Source organism: Cherax quadricarinatus, chromosome 63, assembly GCF_038502225.1.
Source record: "Cherax quadricarinatus isolate ZL_2023a chromosome 63, ASM3850222v1, whole genome shotgun sequence".
NCBI classification, from domain to species: Eukaryota; Metazoa; Arthropoda; class Malacostraca; order Decapoda; family Parastacidae; genus Cherax; species Cherax quadricarinatus.
Genome location: NC_091354.1, coordinates 17199285 through 17216510, shown reverse-complemented (window position 1 = coordinate 17216510; position 17226 = coordinate 17199285). Strand labels below are relative to the sequence as shown.

At 37.7% G+C, this 17226-nt stretch overlaps 1 protein-coding gene across 2 annotated transcripts in view; it reads right to left on the bottom strand.

Annotated features, from left to right (window-relative positions):
* The window catches only part of Alg9 (alpha-1,2-mannosyltransferase Alg9), a 106364-nt gene that overhangs the window by 68494 nt on the left and 20644 nt on the right, over nt 1-17226 (bottom strand). The window lies entirely within an intron of this gene.

Genomic DNA, 17226 nt, shown 5'->3' with positions numbered 1-17226 from the left:
CAGAAATTGAGGTTTTTTGATTACTTAATTTTTCTGGGTATTTTTTTTTTTTTAACATGTCGGCCATCTCCCACCAAGGCAGGGTGATCCAAACGAAAGAAAAACCCAAAAATAAAAAACTTTTGTTATCAGTCAATATTTTCACCATCACTCATACATAATCATTGTTTTTGTAGAGGCACACAGATATGACAGTTTGAATATGTCCCAATAGGACAGTATCATCAGAAGAAAGTAACTGTGTCAACTCCCATTTTGTATTTGATTCCCCATAATTTAAACCCACCCATCTCCCCAACACCCTAGCATTTACTTCTTTTACAACCCCATCTATAAATATATTAAACAACCATGGTGACATTACACATCCCTGTCTAAGACCTACTTTTACTGGGAAGTAGTCTCCCTCTCTCTTACACACCCTACTAACCTGAACCTCACTATCCTCAAAATCTCTTTATGGCATTTAGTAACTTATTACCTATTCCATACACTTGCAACATCTGCCACACTGCTCCCCTATCCTCTATCATATGCCTTATCTAAATCCATAAATACAATGCAAACTTCCCGAGCTGTGTGGCAGCTTGGTCTTGTCCAGCTGACCTACAGTTGTGGCTGTCTTGGTGGGTGTGATCACTTTTTCTGGTAAGCCAGACTTGAGTCCTGGAAATGAAAAGTATAATGCCTGCACTTTAAAGGAGGGGTCTGGGATACTGGCAGTTTGGAGTGACTATCTAAACTGTCATATCTGGGTGCCTCTGCAAAGACTGATTATGTATGAGTGACAGTGAAAGTGTTGGCTGATAGTGAAATTTTTTTCTTCCTTCTTGGGTTTTTCTTTCTTTTGGGTCACCCTGCCTAGGTGGGAGACAGCCAACGTGTTAAATAATTATACATATATATATACATATATCTATACATATATATATATATATATCTATACATATATCTATACATATATATATATATATATACATATATCTATACATATATATATACATATATCTATACATATATATATACATATATCTATACATATATATATATATATATATACATATATCTATACATATATATATATATATATACATATATTATGTAATAAAATATTCCTATTGGTAAAAAAAATATATACTAAAAGATGGGGTGGTAGGGGAAGTGGAATATTCAAACGGCTTCAGGAAGAAATCCAAATATTCTTCCTTGAAGCCTTTTTATCCACTTCTCCGAGGCTATGGGTCCCACAACTTACACCAGAGGTGGACCCCATAATATATATATATATATATATATATATATATATATATATATATATATATATATATATATAATATATATATATATATATATATATATATATATATATATATATATATATATATATATATATATATATATATATATATATATAATATATATATATATATATATATATATATATATATATATATATATATATATATATATATATATATATATATTTTCAACAAGTCGGCCGTCTCCCACCGAGGCAGGGTGACCCAAAAAAGAAAGAAAATCCCTAAAAAGAAAATACTTTCATCATCATTCAACACTTTCACCACACTCGCACATTATCACTGTTTTTGCAGAGGTGCTCAGAATACAACAGTCTAGAAGCATACACATATAAAGATACACAACATATCCCTCCAAACTGCCAATATCCCAAATCCCTCCTTTAAAGTGCAGGCATTGTACTTCCCATTTCCAGGACTCAAGTCCAACTATATGAAAATAACCGGTTTCCCTGAATCCCTTCACTAAATATTACCCTGCTCACACTCCAACAGATCGTCAGGTCCCAAGTACCATTCGTCTCCATTCACTCCTATCTAACACGCTCACGCACGCTTGCTGGAAGTCCAAGCCCCTTGCCCACAAAACCTCCTTTACCCCCTCTCTCCAACCCTTTCGAGGACGACCCCTACCCCGCCTTCCTTCCCCTATAGATTTATATGCTTTCCATGTCATTCTACTTTGATCCATTCTCTCTAAATGACCAAACCAGATCAACAACCCCTCTTCTGCCCTCTGACTAATACTTTTATTAACTCCACACCTTCTCCTAATTTCCACACTCCGAATTTTCTGCATAATATTTACACCACACATTGCCCTTAAACAGGACATCTCCACTGCCTCCAACCGTCTCCTCGCTGCTGCATTTACCACCCAAGCTTCACACCCATATAAGTGTTGGTACTACTATACTTTCATACATTCCCTTCTTTGCCTCCATAGACAACGTTTTTTGACTCCACATATGCCTCAACACACCACTTACCTTTTTTCCCTCATCAATTCTATGATTAACCTCATCCTTCATAAATCCATCCGCCAACACGTCAACTCCCAAGTATCTGAAAACATTCACTTCTTCCATACTCCTCCTCCCCAATTTGATATCCAATTTTTCTTTATCTAAATCATTTGACACCCTCATCACCTTACTCTTTTCTATGTTCACTTTCAACTTTCTACCTTTACACACATTCCCAAACTCATCCACTAACCTTTGCAATTTTTCTTTAGAATCTCCCATAAGCACAGTATCATCAGCAAAAAGTAACTGTGTCAATTCCCATTTTGAATTTGATTCCCCAAAATTTAATCCCACCCCTCTCCCGAACACCCTAGCATTTACTTCCTTTACAACCCCATCTATAAATATATTAAACAACCATGGTGACATTACACATCCCTGTCTAAGACCTACTTTTACCGGAAAGTAGTCTCCCTCTCTTCTACACACCCTAACCTGAGCCTCACTATCCTCATAAAAACTCTTTACAGCATTTAATAACTTACCACCTATTCCATATACTTGCAACATCTGCCACATTGCTCCTCTATCCACTCTATCATATGCCTTTTCTAAATCCATAAATGCAATAAAAACTTCCCTATCTTTATCTAAATACTGTTCACATATATGCTTCAATGTAAACACTTGATCTACACATCCCCTACCCACTCTGAAACCTCCTTGCTCATCCGCAATCCTACATTCCGTCTTACCTCTAATTCTTTCAATTATAACCCTACCGTACACTTTTCCTGGTATACTCAGTAAACTTATTCCTCTATAATTTTTAGTCTCTTTTGTCCCCTTTCCCTTTATATAAAGGGACTAAACATGCTCTCTGCCAATCCCTAGGTACCTTCCCCTCTTTCATACATTTATTAAACAAAAGTACCAACCACTCCAACACTATATCCCTCCCTGCTTTTAACATTTCTTTCATGATCCAATCAGTTCCAGCTGCTTTACCCCCTTTCATTTTATGTAATGCCTCACATACCTCCCCCACACTTACATTCTGCTCTTCTTCACTCCTAAAAGATGGTATACCTCCCTGACCAGTGCATGAAATTACTGCCTCTCTTTCTTTCTTAACATTTAAAAGTTCCTCAAAATATTCTCACCATCTACCTAATACCTCCATCTCCCCATCTACTAACTCTCCTCCTCTGTTTTTAACTGACAAATCCATACTTTCCCTAGGCTTTCTTAACTTGTTTAACTCACTCCAAAATTTTTTTCTTATTTTCATTAAAATTTCTTGATAGTGCCTCTCCCACTCTATCATCTGCTCTCCTTTTGCACTCTCTCACCACTCTCTTTACCTTTCTTTTACTCTCCATATACTCTGCTCTTATATCACTTCTGCTTTGTAAAAACCTCTCATAAGCTACCTTTTTCTCTTTTATCACACCCTTTACTTCATCATTACACCAATCACTCCTCTTTCCTCCTGCCCCCACCCTCCTATAACCACAAATTTCTGCACATTCTAATACTGCATTTTTAAAACTATTCCAACCCTCTTCAACCCCCCCACTACTCATCTTTGCACTAGCCCACCTTTCTGCCAATAGTCGCTTATATCTCACCCAAACTTCCTCCTCCCTTAGTTTATACACTTTCACTTCCCTCTTACTTTTTGTTGCCACCTTCCTCTTCTCCCATCTACCTCTTACTCTAACTGTAGCTACAACTAAATAATGATCCGATATATCAGTTGCCCCTCTATAAACATGTACATCCCGGAGCCTACCCATCAACCTTTTATCCACCAATACATAATCTAATAAACTACTTTCATTACGTGCTACATCATACCTTGTATATTTATTTATCCTCTTTGTCATAAAAATGTATTACTTATTACCAAATCTCTTTCTACACATAGCTCAATTAAAGGCTCCCCATTTACATTTACCCCTGGCACCCCAAATTTAGCATTGAAATACCCAACCACCATTACTCTCACACTTGATTCCATCTCCCCAATCATTCACTCAACATTTCCCAAAATCTCTCTCCTCTACACTTCTCTCTTCTCCAGGTGCACACATGCTTATTATAACCCACTTTTCACATCCAATCTTTATTTTATTCCACATAATCCTTGAATTAATACATTTATAGTCCCTCTTTTCCTGCCATAGCTTATCCTTCAACATTATTGCTACTCCTTCTTTAGCTCTAACTCTATTTGAAACTCCTGACCTAATCCCATTTATTCCTCTCCACTGAAACTCTCCCACCCCCTTTAGCTTTGTTTCACTTAAAGCCAGGACATCCAGCTTCTTCTCATTCATAACATCCACAATCATCTCTTTCTTATCATCTGCACAACATCCACGCACATTCAGACTTCCCACTTTGACAATTTTCTTCTTCTTATTCTTTTTAGTAATCTTTACAGGAAAAGAGTTTACTAGCCCATTGTTCCCGGCATTTTTGTTGACTTTTAGAACACGCATGGAGTACGGAGGAAAGATTCTTATTCCACTTCCCCATGGATATAAAGGAAAAAGTAATAAGACCAAGAACTATTAAGATAAAATTAAAGAAAACTCAGATGAGTGTGTATAAATAAATGTGTACATGTATGTGTAAGGTGACCTAAGTGTAAATAGAAGTAGCAAGACATACCTGTAATCTTGCATATTTATGAGACAGACAAAAGACATCAGCAATCCTACCATCATGGGATCATGACAGAAATGTTAAAAGCAGGGGGGGATATAGTGTTGGAGTGGTTGGTACTTTTGTTTAATAAATGTATGAAAGAGGGGAAGGTACCTAGGGATTGGCGGAGAGCGTGTATAGTTCCTTTATATAAATGAAAGGGGACAAAAGAGATTGTAAAAATTATAGAGGAATAAGTTTACTGAGTATACCAGGAAAAGTATATGGTAGAGTTATAATTGAAAGAATTAGAGGTAAGACAGAATGTAGAATTGCAGATGAGCAAGGAGGCTTCAGAGTGGGTAGGGGATGTGTAGATCAAGTGTTTACATTGAAGCATATATGTGAACAGTATTTAGATAAAGGTAGGGAAGTTTTTATTGCATTTATGGATTTAGAAAAGGCATATGATAGAGTGGATAGAGGAGCAATGTGGCAGATGTTGCAAGTTTATGGAATAGGTGGTAAGTTACTAAATGCTGTAAAGAGCTTTTATGAGGATAGTGAGGCTCAGGTTAGGGTGTGTAGAAGAGAGGGAGACTACTTCCCGGTAAAAGTAGGTCTTAGACAGGGATGTGTAATGTCACCATGGTTGTTTAATATATTTATAGATGGGGTTGTAAAAGAAGTAAATGCTAGGGTGTTCGGGAGAGGGGTGGGATTAAATTATGGGGAATCAAATTCAAAATGGGAATTGACACAGTTACTTTTTGCTGATGATACTGTGCTTATGGGAGATTCTAAAGAAAAATTGCAAAGGTTAGTGGATGAGTTTGAGAATGTGTGTAGAGGTAGAAAGTTGAAAGTGAACATAGAAAAGAGTAAGGTGATGAGGGTATCAAATGATTTAGATAAAGAAACATTGGATATCAAATTGGGGAGGAGGAGTATGGAAGAAGTGAATGTTTTCAGATACTTGGGAATTGACATGTCGGCGGATGGATTTCTGAAGGATGAGGTTAATCATAGAATTGATGAGGGAAAAAAGGTGAGTGGTGCATTGAGGTATATGTGGAGTCAAAAAACATTATCTATGGAGGCAAAGAAGGGAATGTATGAAAGTATAGTAGTACCAACACTCTTATATGGATGTGAAGCTTGGGTGGTAAATGCAGCAGCGAGGAGACGGTTGGAGGCAGTGGAGATGTCCTGTCTAAGGGCAATGTGTGGTGTAAATATTATGCAGAAAATTCGGAGTGTGGAAATTAGGAGAAGGTGTGGAGTTAATAAAAGCATTAGTCAGAGGGCAGAAGAGGGGTTGTTGAGGTGGTTTGGTCATTTAGAGAGAATGGATCAAAGTAGAATGACATGGAAAGCATATAAATCTATAGGGGAAGGAAAGAGGGGTAGGGGTCGTCCTCGAAAGGGTTGGAAAGAGGGGGTAAAGGAGGTTTTGTGGGCGAGGGGCTTGGACTTCCAGCAAGCGTGCATGAGCGTGTTAGATAGGAGTGAATGGAGACGAATAATACTTGGGACCTGACGATCTGTTGGAGTGTGAGCAGGGTAATATTTAGTGAAGGGATTCAGGGAAACCGGTTATTTTCTTATAGTCGGACTTGAGTCCTGGAAATGGGAAGTACAATGCCTGCAGTTTAAAGGAGGGGTTTGGGATATTGGCAGTTTGGAGGGATATGTTGTGTATCTTTATACGTATATGCTTCTAAACTGTTGTATTCTGAGCACCTCTGCAAAAGCAGTGATAATGTGTGAGTGTGGTGAAAGTGTTGAATGATGATGAAAGTATTTTCTTTTTGGGGATTTTCTTTCTTTTTTGGGTCACCCTGCCTCGGTGGGAGACGACCAACTTGTTGAAAAATAAATAAATAAATAAATAATTAAATAAATAAATAAATAAATAAATAAATAAATAAATAAATATATATATATATATATATATATATATATATATATATATATATATATATATATATATATATATATATATACATATATATATATATATATATATATATATATATACATATATATATATATATATATATATATATATATATATATATATATATATATATATATATATATATATATATATATATATATATATATATATATATATATATATATATATATATATATATATATATAAATGCTTCAATGTAAACACTTGATCTACACATTCCCTACCCACTCTAAAGCCTCCTTGCTCATCTGTATTCCTGCTCTCTGTGTTACCTCTAATTCTTTCAATAATAACCCTACTGTACACTTTACCTGGAGTACTCGGTCAACTTATTTCCCTATAAATTTTACAATCTCTTTGTCCTCTTCCCTTTATATAAAGTAGTTATACATGCTCTCTGCTAATCCCCTTTTTGGAAGGAGAAAAGAGAATATGAATGTGTAAATTCAAGAATTATGTGGATTAAAGTAAAGGTTGGATGCGAGAAGTGGGTCATAATAAGCGTGTATGCACCTGGAGAAGAGAGGAATGCAGAGGAGAGAGAGAGATTTTGGGAGATGTTAAGTGAATGTATAGGAGCCTTTGAACCAAGTGAGAGAGTAATTGTGGTAGGGGACTTGAATGCTAAAGTAGGAGAAACTTTTAGAGAGGGTGTGGTAGGTAAGTTTGGGGTGCCAGGTGTAAATGATAATGGGAGCCCTTTGATTGAACTTTGTATAGAAAGGGGTTTAGTTATAGGTAATACATATTTTAAGAAAAAGAGGATAAATAAGTATACACGATATGATGTAGGGCGAAATGACAGTAGTTTGTTGGATTATGTATTGGTAGATAAAAGACTGTTGAGTAGACTTCAGGATGTACATGTTTATAGAGGGGCCACAGATATATCAGATCACTTTCTAGTTGTAGCTACACTGAGAGTAAAAGGTAGATGGGATACAAGGAGAATAGAAGCATCAGGGAAGAGAGAGGTGAAGGTTTATAAACTAAAAGAGGAGGCAGTTAGGGTAAGATATAAACAGCTATTGGAGGATAGATGGGCTAATGAGAGCATAGGCAATGGGGTCGAAGAGGTATGGGGTAGGTTTAAAAATGTAGTGTTAGAGTGTTCAGCAGAAGTTTGTGGTTACAGGAAAGTGGGTGCAGGAGGGAAGAGGAGCGATTGGTGGAATGATGATGTAAAGAGAGTAGTAAGGGAGAAAAAGTTAGCATATGAGAAGTTTTTACAAAGTAGAAGTGATGCAAGGAGGGAAGAGTATATGGAGAAAAAGAGAGAAGTTAAGAGAGTGGTGAAGCAATGTAAAAAGAGAGCAAATGAGAGAGTGGGTGAGATGTTATCAACAAATTTTGTTGAAAATAAGAAAAAGTTTTGGAGTGAGATTAACAAGTTAAGAAAGCCTAGAGAACAAATGGATTTGTCAGTTAAAAATAGGAGAGGAGAGTTATTAAATGGAGAGTTAGAGGTATTGGGAAGATGGAAGGAATATTTTGAGGAATTGTTAAATGTTGATGAAGATAGGGAAGCTGTGATTTCGTGTATAGGGCAAGGAGGAATAACATCTTGTAGGAGTGAGGAAGAGCCAGTTGTGAGTGTGGGGGAAGTTCGTGAGGCAGTAGGTAAAATGAAAGGGGGTAAGGCAGCCGGGATTGATGGGATAAAGATAGAAATGTTAAAAGCAGGTGGGGATATAGTTTTGGAGTGGTTGGTGCAATTATTTAATAAATGTATGGAAGAGGGTAAGGTACCTAGGGATTGGCAGAGAGCATGCATAGTTCCTTTGTATAAAGGCAAAGGGGATAAAAGAGAGTGCAAAAATTATAGGGGGATAAGTCTGTTGAGTGTACCTGGTAAAGTGTATGGTAGAGTTATAATTGAAAGAATTAAGAGTAAGACGGAGAATAGGATAGCAGATGAACAAGGAGGCTTTAGGAAAGGTAGGGGGTGTGTGGACCAGGTGTTTACAGTGAAACATATAAGTGAACAGTATTTAGATAAGGCTAAAGAGGTCTTTGTGGCATTTATGGATTTGGAAAAGGCGTATGACAGGGTGGATAGGGGGGCAATGTGGCAGATGTTGCAAGTGTATGGTGTAGGAGGTAGGTTACTGAAAGCAGTGAAGAGTTTTTACGAGGATAGTGAGGCTCAAGTTAGAGTATGTAGGAAAGAGGGAAATTTTTTCCCAGTAAAAGTAGGCCTTAGACAAGGATGTGTGATGTCACCGTGGTTGTTTAATATATTTATAGATGTGGTTGTAAGAGAAGTAAATGCGAGGGTTTTGGCAAGAGGCGTGGAGTTAAAAGATAAAGAATCACACACAAAGTGGGAGTTGTCACAGCTGCTCTTTGCTGATGACACTGTGCTCTTGGGAGATTCTGAAGAGAAGTTGCAGAGATTGGTGGATGAATTTGGTAGGGTGTGCAAAAGAAGAAAATTAAAGGTGAATACAGGAAAGAGTAAGGTTATGAGGATAACAAAAAGATTAGGTGATGAAAGATTGAATATCAGATTGGAGGGAGAGAGTATGGAGGAGGTGAACGTATTCAGATATTTGGGAGTGGACGTGTCAGCGGATGGGTCTATGAAAGATGAGGTGAATCATAGAATTGATGAGGGAAAAAGAGTGAGTGGTGCACTTAGGAGTCTGTGGAGACAAAGAACTTTGTCCTTGGAGGCAAAGAGGGGAATGTATGAGAGTATAGTTTTACCAACGCTCTTATATGGGTGTGAAGCGTGGGTGATGAATGTTGCAGCGAGGAGAAGGCTGGAGGCAGTGGAGATGTCATGTCTGAGGGCAATGTGTGGTGTGAATATAATGCAGAGAATTCGTAGTTTGGAAGTTAGGAGGAGGTGCGGGATTACCAAAACTGTTGTCCAGAGGGCTGAGGAAGGGTTGTTGAGGTGGTTCGGACATGTAGAGAGAATGGAGCGAAACAGAATGACTTCAAGAGTGTATCAGTCTGTAGTGGAAGGAAGGCGGGGTAGGGGTCGGCCTAGGAAGGGTTGGAGGGAGGGGGTAAAGGAGGTTTTGTGTGCGAGGGGCTTGGACTTCCAGCAGGCATGCGTGAGCGTGTTTGATAGGAGTGAATGGAGACAAATGGTTTTTAATACTTGACGTGCTGTTGGAGTGTGAGCAAAGTAACATTTATGAAGGGATTCAGGGAAACCGGCAGGCCGGACTTGAGTCCTGGAGATGGGAAGTACAGTGCCTGCACTCTGAAGGAGGGGTGTTAATGTTGCAGTTTAAAAACTGTAGTGTAAAGCACCCTTCTGGCAAGACAGTGATGGAGTGAATGATGGTGAAAGTTTTTCTTTTTCGGGCCACCCTGCCTTGGTGGGAATCGGCCGGTGTGATAATAAAAATAAAAAAAAAAATTATTAAACAAAAATACCAACCATTCCAACACTATTTTCCCCCTGCTTTTAACATTTCTGTCTTGATCCCATCAGTTCCAGCTGCACCCCCTTTCATTCTATGTAATGCCTCATGCACCTTCCCCACACTCATATACTGATCTTCTTCACTCCTAAAAGATGTTATACCCCCCTAGCCAGTTCATGAAATTACTGCTTCCCTTTCTTCATTGATATTTAAAAGTTCCTCAAGATATTCCCGCCATCTACCCAATGCCTCCAGCTCCCCATCTACTAACTCCCGTACTCTGTTTTTAATTGACAAATCCATTCATTCCCTAGGTTTCCTTAACTTGTTTATCTCACTCCAAATTTTTTTCCTATTCTCAGCAAAATTTCTTGACAGTGCCTCTCCCACTCAATCATTTGCTATCCTTTTGCACTCACTTCACCTTTCTTTTACTCTCCATATACTATGCCCTTCTTATATCACTTCTGTTTTGTAAAAACCTCTCATAAGCTACCTTTTTCTTTTTTATCACACCCTTTACTTCACCATTCCACCAATCATTCCTCTTGGTATTATTATTAAATTCATAGGGAAGTGCTGAACCTGTAAGGGTTATACTTATACAGCCTTGGGGGAATGGGAATCCTACCAGCTCTTCTTTCTCAAAAAAACATCGCCCATCAAAACTTGTGATGGCCTAAGGTGAAAGTTCAACTACATGAACCCACGTAGACCACAACATGACCCAAGAATACTAAGAATGTAACCCAAATCTTGACAAAATTAGAAGATCTAAGGAAGACAGCCCTGCTAACCCAAACACTGCCTCCGCTGCCAGACAACCACTTAACCCAAGCTCCGAGAAAACAAGCCTTCTCCTCCATTGCTACACAGTATCTACTTCAGTGATACTATGAAAGGATATCGCAGAAGAAACAACACCAGTAATAAAAGAATAACAGCAAGGACCCTAGAACTCAACTTGTCTACCCAGCAGGACGCCAGTGTATCATCAACCCCTCTCACCACCGCCACCCAGGGAACAACAACAACAACAACAAACATGGCTGACTCCCCCTCCAACTCCACTCCCTTCAAAGGATTCATCCATGATAACTCAGGTATGATTATTCCTGACAATATCAAGGACTACATCGTTGCTCTAGAAAATGAAATCAAAGATATCAAAGCAGCACTCGAGCGACGAGATTCCAAGATAACCAACCTCGAGAATAAGATCCAAAACCTTGAAGAGAAGATTACATCGGGAAGTGTTGACACAGAAAATACTCTAAAAGCAGCTATAGCCAGTCACACTGAGCAAATAACAACAATAAATATGAAGGTTGAAGAAGCAATCAAGGACTGGAATCAGAACATGCACACTCGACTAAATGAATACCTTGATTTCCAAGACGACAAAACTGAACAAGATAAGTTGTCTGATGCAGTTATAATAAACAGTCCACACATTCCTAGTGACATAACACAAGCACAGTGCAAAGAAACTGCTGTCAGGATAATACAGAACCACGTACAAGTCATCGTGCAAAACAATGAAATCAAAGAAACACGTTTGCTAGGAAAACCAGGAAGTAAACACAGTATAATGATCAGACTTCATTCATACGATAAAAGAAAGGACCTAATTAAATCAGCAATTACAATGAAAAATGGAGTGTACATAAATGAGTGTCTAACAAAAAAACGTCAAAACCTTCTGTTCAGGCTGAGAAAACTTAAACAGGAAAACAAAATACATCAGTGTTTCACGCGAGATGGGAAAATACTAGTAAGGAAAACATCAACAGGACAACAATATACCATCTCAAACGAACATGATTTCTCTACCTTCCTTAGAAAAGCTGACATTTCTGTAACAGATTAGATAAGTGCCCTTAATACATATATACGTGTGGTGCATATAGTGTACGTTACTATTATATTGTACATTATTATTTTTATTATTTTTCATCACTAGCTAATGCCAACTACCTCCAATACTCTATACTTCTTTCTTACTGCTATTAATTACTCATAATTTTAAATTACAAGTCAAATCTTACTCCAAATTAATAATATTCATTTTTCTTACCTGTCCATTTAATTTTGTTTATCACTACTTGTTTTTTAGTCACTTTTCATTGTGTATGCAATTAGTGTATATTCCAATTACTTTTTTGCAAGTACCAAAACTATCTTTTGCTAGCTAGTACCAACTACCTCATTTTTTTTACTTTTATTGTGCAATAAACTGCTCAATTTATCTAATATTACAAATCAGATCTTACTCCTAAACCAATATTATTTCATAGTGACCATCTGTCCATTTAACTTTGTTTACCATTACTTAATTTTAGTCCCTTATATATTTTCTCCTTTATTTTAGCTTTATATAACTACCCTAGTTTATACATTCACAATTGTTAAAATAATCAAGGTGCTATTCTCAGGTGCTAAAGAAGAACAAGTTCACAATTTTGCCATTATATTCCAAAACTCATTTATTTTATAGTACTACCTACTATCATATTCCCAAGCTCCATTATTTGATCATCACTTTATTTGTACTAGTCCCTTTTATATTGTCTCCTTTATTTTAGCTTAAAAAAAAAAAAAAAAAAACTACCTTAGCTCATTATTTTACATTTGTTAAATAATTCAGGTGCTATTTTTTTTAGCTTAAGACTATTTACTCTGTTTTATACTTAATTCTACCTATAGATTCACTACAAATCTTATGATTACAAGCATTGATCCTGATACCAACCTCTTATTTAATGACTTAAATGAATCAAACAGTTACTGTAATTACTACACTGCAGAACAATCAAAGGCACTTCTCAGTGCCAACAACAACATAACTATCTTTAACTACAATATCAGATCTTTAAGCAAGCATTACGATGACCTCATAGCATTACTAAATTCCTTACATGCCAATATGTCCATCATTACACTAACTGAAACCTGGCTAAAGCCTGATAGTACAGATGTCTATGCCATTCCTGGTTACACAGCCATACACAACTGTAGGCCAGACCAACAAGGGGGTAGCACAGCCATATACTACTCAGACCAACTAGAATGTATCACTAATACTTGCACAAGAGATGAACATGGGGAATATATAATAGCCAAATTCAAATCCAAATACCTACAAAAACCTCTCACATTGATAAACATCTACAGAGTTCCACAGTCAAACATTAGCCAATTTAGTCAAAACCTAGGAAGTATGATAACTGATGCACGCATGAACAAAGATCACTTACTACTCTCAGGTGACTTCAATATAAATCTCCTGCAAGACCAGGACCCACACGTTACTGAATTCACAAACACAATGAGTAACTGTATGTTGCTACCAACAGTAACAAAACCTACAAGAGTTACAGAGACTAGTGTTTCCCTACTTGACCACATCTGGACCAACACCATATCCCCTTTAAAATCAGGCATAATTACAGATAATACCACAGACCACTACCCTACTTTCCTCATAACAACTCTTGGTAAATTACCCCAAGACACTACTAAAGTCACCTTCAGACTTCACAATGAGGCAGCCATTAATAACTTCACAACAGCAGTAGCAAACATTGACTGGCACACTGAGCTAGAAATCAATACAGATATTGACGAATGTATTAATAATTTTCTAAAAAAGACCCAATACCTCTATAACAAGCACTGCCCTAAAAAAACTAAGCAGATGACAGCTAAGAGACTGAACAGTCCCTGGCTAACACCCAGCATTCTCAAATCCATAAATACAAAACACCAATATGAAAAACAGTACAGAATGGGTCACATAACCAGAGACCAAACAAAACGTTACTCGTCAATCCTAACCAGCCTGATAAGAAGGGCAAAAAAATTGTATTATGAGAACAGATTATCCAACTTACGAGGTGATATAAAAAAGACCTGGAAAACCCTATCAGAAATTCTGGGAACAAAAAAGATATCACGAAATAGCGAAATAAAATTAGCAAAATCAGATGAACCCCAACTCCCACCAACAGAAACAGCAAACAGACTCAATGATTTCTTCTCCACTATAGGACAAAACCTTGCCAATAAAATCCCAAGCTCAGATACCCCACCAAATGACTACCTCACCGGCAACTACCCGAACACACTGTTCCTAGCTCCGACTAACCCATACGAAGTCTCCCTTATTATCAACGCACTAAAAAACAAGGCAGGAGATTTAAATACCTTACCACCCTTTATATACAAAAAAGTGTCACAAGTGCTATCACCAATCATTGCAACACTCTTTAACAAATCCATTGAATCCTCCACCTTCCCTACAGTACTCAAAATAGCAAGGGTCACCCCGATCCACAAAGGAGGAGACCAAACAGAGTTGAATAACTATAGGCCAATATCCAACTTACACCCTCTCTCAAAAATCTTCGAAAAATTAATTCATAAACGAATCTACTCCTACCTTATCTCCCAAAACATACTCAACCCCTGCCAATTTGGATTCAGGCCTAATAAAAATACTAATGATGCTATTATACACATGCTAGAACATATATACACTGCAATAGAGAAAAAAGAAGTCCCACTGGGGATCTTCATTGACTTACGTAAAGCTTTTGATACAGTTGACCATGACTTGCTCCACGTAAAATTGTCACACTATGGTATAAGAGGGCACTCCCTCAACTACCTCAAGTCATACCTCAGCAACAGAAGCCAATATGTGTACGCAAATGGGGCAAACTCTTCTGCACAACCAATTACAGTTGGTGTCCCACAGGGAAGTGTCCTTGGCCCTCTTCTCTTTCTCCTATACATAAATGACCTACCAAATGCTTCGCAATTACTCAAACCCACACTATTTGCTGATGACACAACATACGTCTTCTCCCACCCGAGCCCAGTCACGCTAGCCAATACTGTAAATACCGAATTACAGAAAATATCTACCTGGATGAGTACTAACAAACTTACACTAAACATTGACAAAACCTACTTCATTCAGTTTGGTAACAGAGCTACAGATGTCCCTCTTAACATAATGATAAACGGATCACCTATCACAAAGCTAACAGAGGGAAAATTCTTAGGAATCCACCTTGATAATAGACTCAAATTTCATACACATATACAACAAATTTCTAAGAAAATTTCCAAGACTGTAGGCATACTATCGAAGATACGGTACTATGCTCCACAGTCAGCCCTCCTGGCCCTATATCACTCTCTTATTTACCCCTATCTCACCTATGGAATTTGTGCATGGGGCTCAACAACAAGTAACCATCTCAGACCACTAATTACCCAACAAAAGGCTGCAGTTAGAATGATAACAAATTCTCACTACAGGCAGCACACTCCACCAATATTCAATACACTCAACCTACTCACCATACAAAACATCCATACTTATTACTGCACCTATTACATACATAGAACACTCAACTCTGATATTAACCCTCCCCTCAAACATCTCCTTGCCAACCTCAACAGAACACATGACCATAACACAAGGCACAGATCACTCTTTGATATTCCTCGTGTCCATCTCACGCTATGCAAAAACTCACTGCACATAAAAGGCCCTAAAATCTGGAATTCATTACCTGTAAATATAAAAGAAACACTACCTGTTTATAAATTCAAGTCTCTTCTCAAAGATCACTTACTCACCCAAAACCAAATAAATACTGAATAACTGAACCTTATAAATTGTATATCTTAAATGTTTCTCACAATTATATCACATAAATGTTAAACCTAAAACCCAATCTAACTTTATTATTTTTTAAATACACTAGCTAACAGAATACTCCATTCTACTGAATTTACAACAATGCATGCAACCATATGACCTGTCTTTGTAATACTCACTTGTGCTTTATAGTAATCTGTTTACATTAATGTTTTTCACTGATTTTTCATCATTGCTTAGTTAATCTTAAGTTAATTTTAAGCCAGCCCGTAATGCTATGCATAGTATAAGTGGCTTTGGCATGCTGCTCTTATCTGTATTTTTTTTGTACCTCTGTATGTGTGCTCAAATTATAAATAAATAAAAAATAAATAAATAAATTTAACTTTGATCCAAGCAGAGGAAGCACAGGCCCAGTTCCTTAGATCAAAAGCCCTTCACCAGCATCAAGGAACCTCCCTTCAGAGAATATCTTTTAGGCAGCATCTCTTTTTATTATACAAAAGTTAAAATTACTTATTTACTTACATGCACATGCGCACACGCACACACACACACACACACACACACACACACACACACACACACACAAAGACAAAGACAGGATGTTCCAGAGATGGGACACAGCTGGAAGTTGAAGACACAGATGAATCACAGGGATGTTAGGAAGTATTTCTTCAGCCACAGAGTAGTCAGGAAGTGGAATAGTTTGTGAAGCGATGTAGTGGAGGCAGGATCCATACATAGCTTTAAGCAGAGGTATGATAAAGCTCACAGTTCAGGGAGAGTGACCTAGTAGTGACCAGTGAAGAGGCGGGGCCAGGAGCTTGGAATCGACCCCTGCAACCTCAACTAGGTGAGTACAACTAGGCGAGTACACACACACACACACACAGGAGGACAGGAGGGTTGGGGGAGACATGATAACAACATACAAAATATTGCGAGGAATAGACAAGGTGGACAGAGACAGGATGTTCCAGAGATGGGACACAGAAACAAGGGGCCACAATTGGAAGCTGAAGACTCAGATGAGTCAAAGGGATGTTAGGAATTATATCTTCAGTCACAGAGCTGTCAGGAAGTGGAATAGTCTGGCGAGTGATGTAGTGGAAGCAGGAACCATACATAGTTTTAAGACGAGGTATGATAAAGCTCATGGAGCAGGGAGAGAGAGGACCTAGTACTGATCAGTGAAGAGGTGGGGCCAGGAGCTGAGCCTCAACCCTTGCAATCACAAATAGGC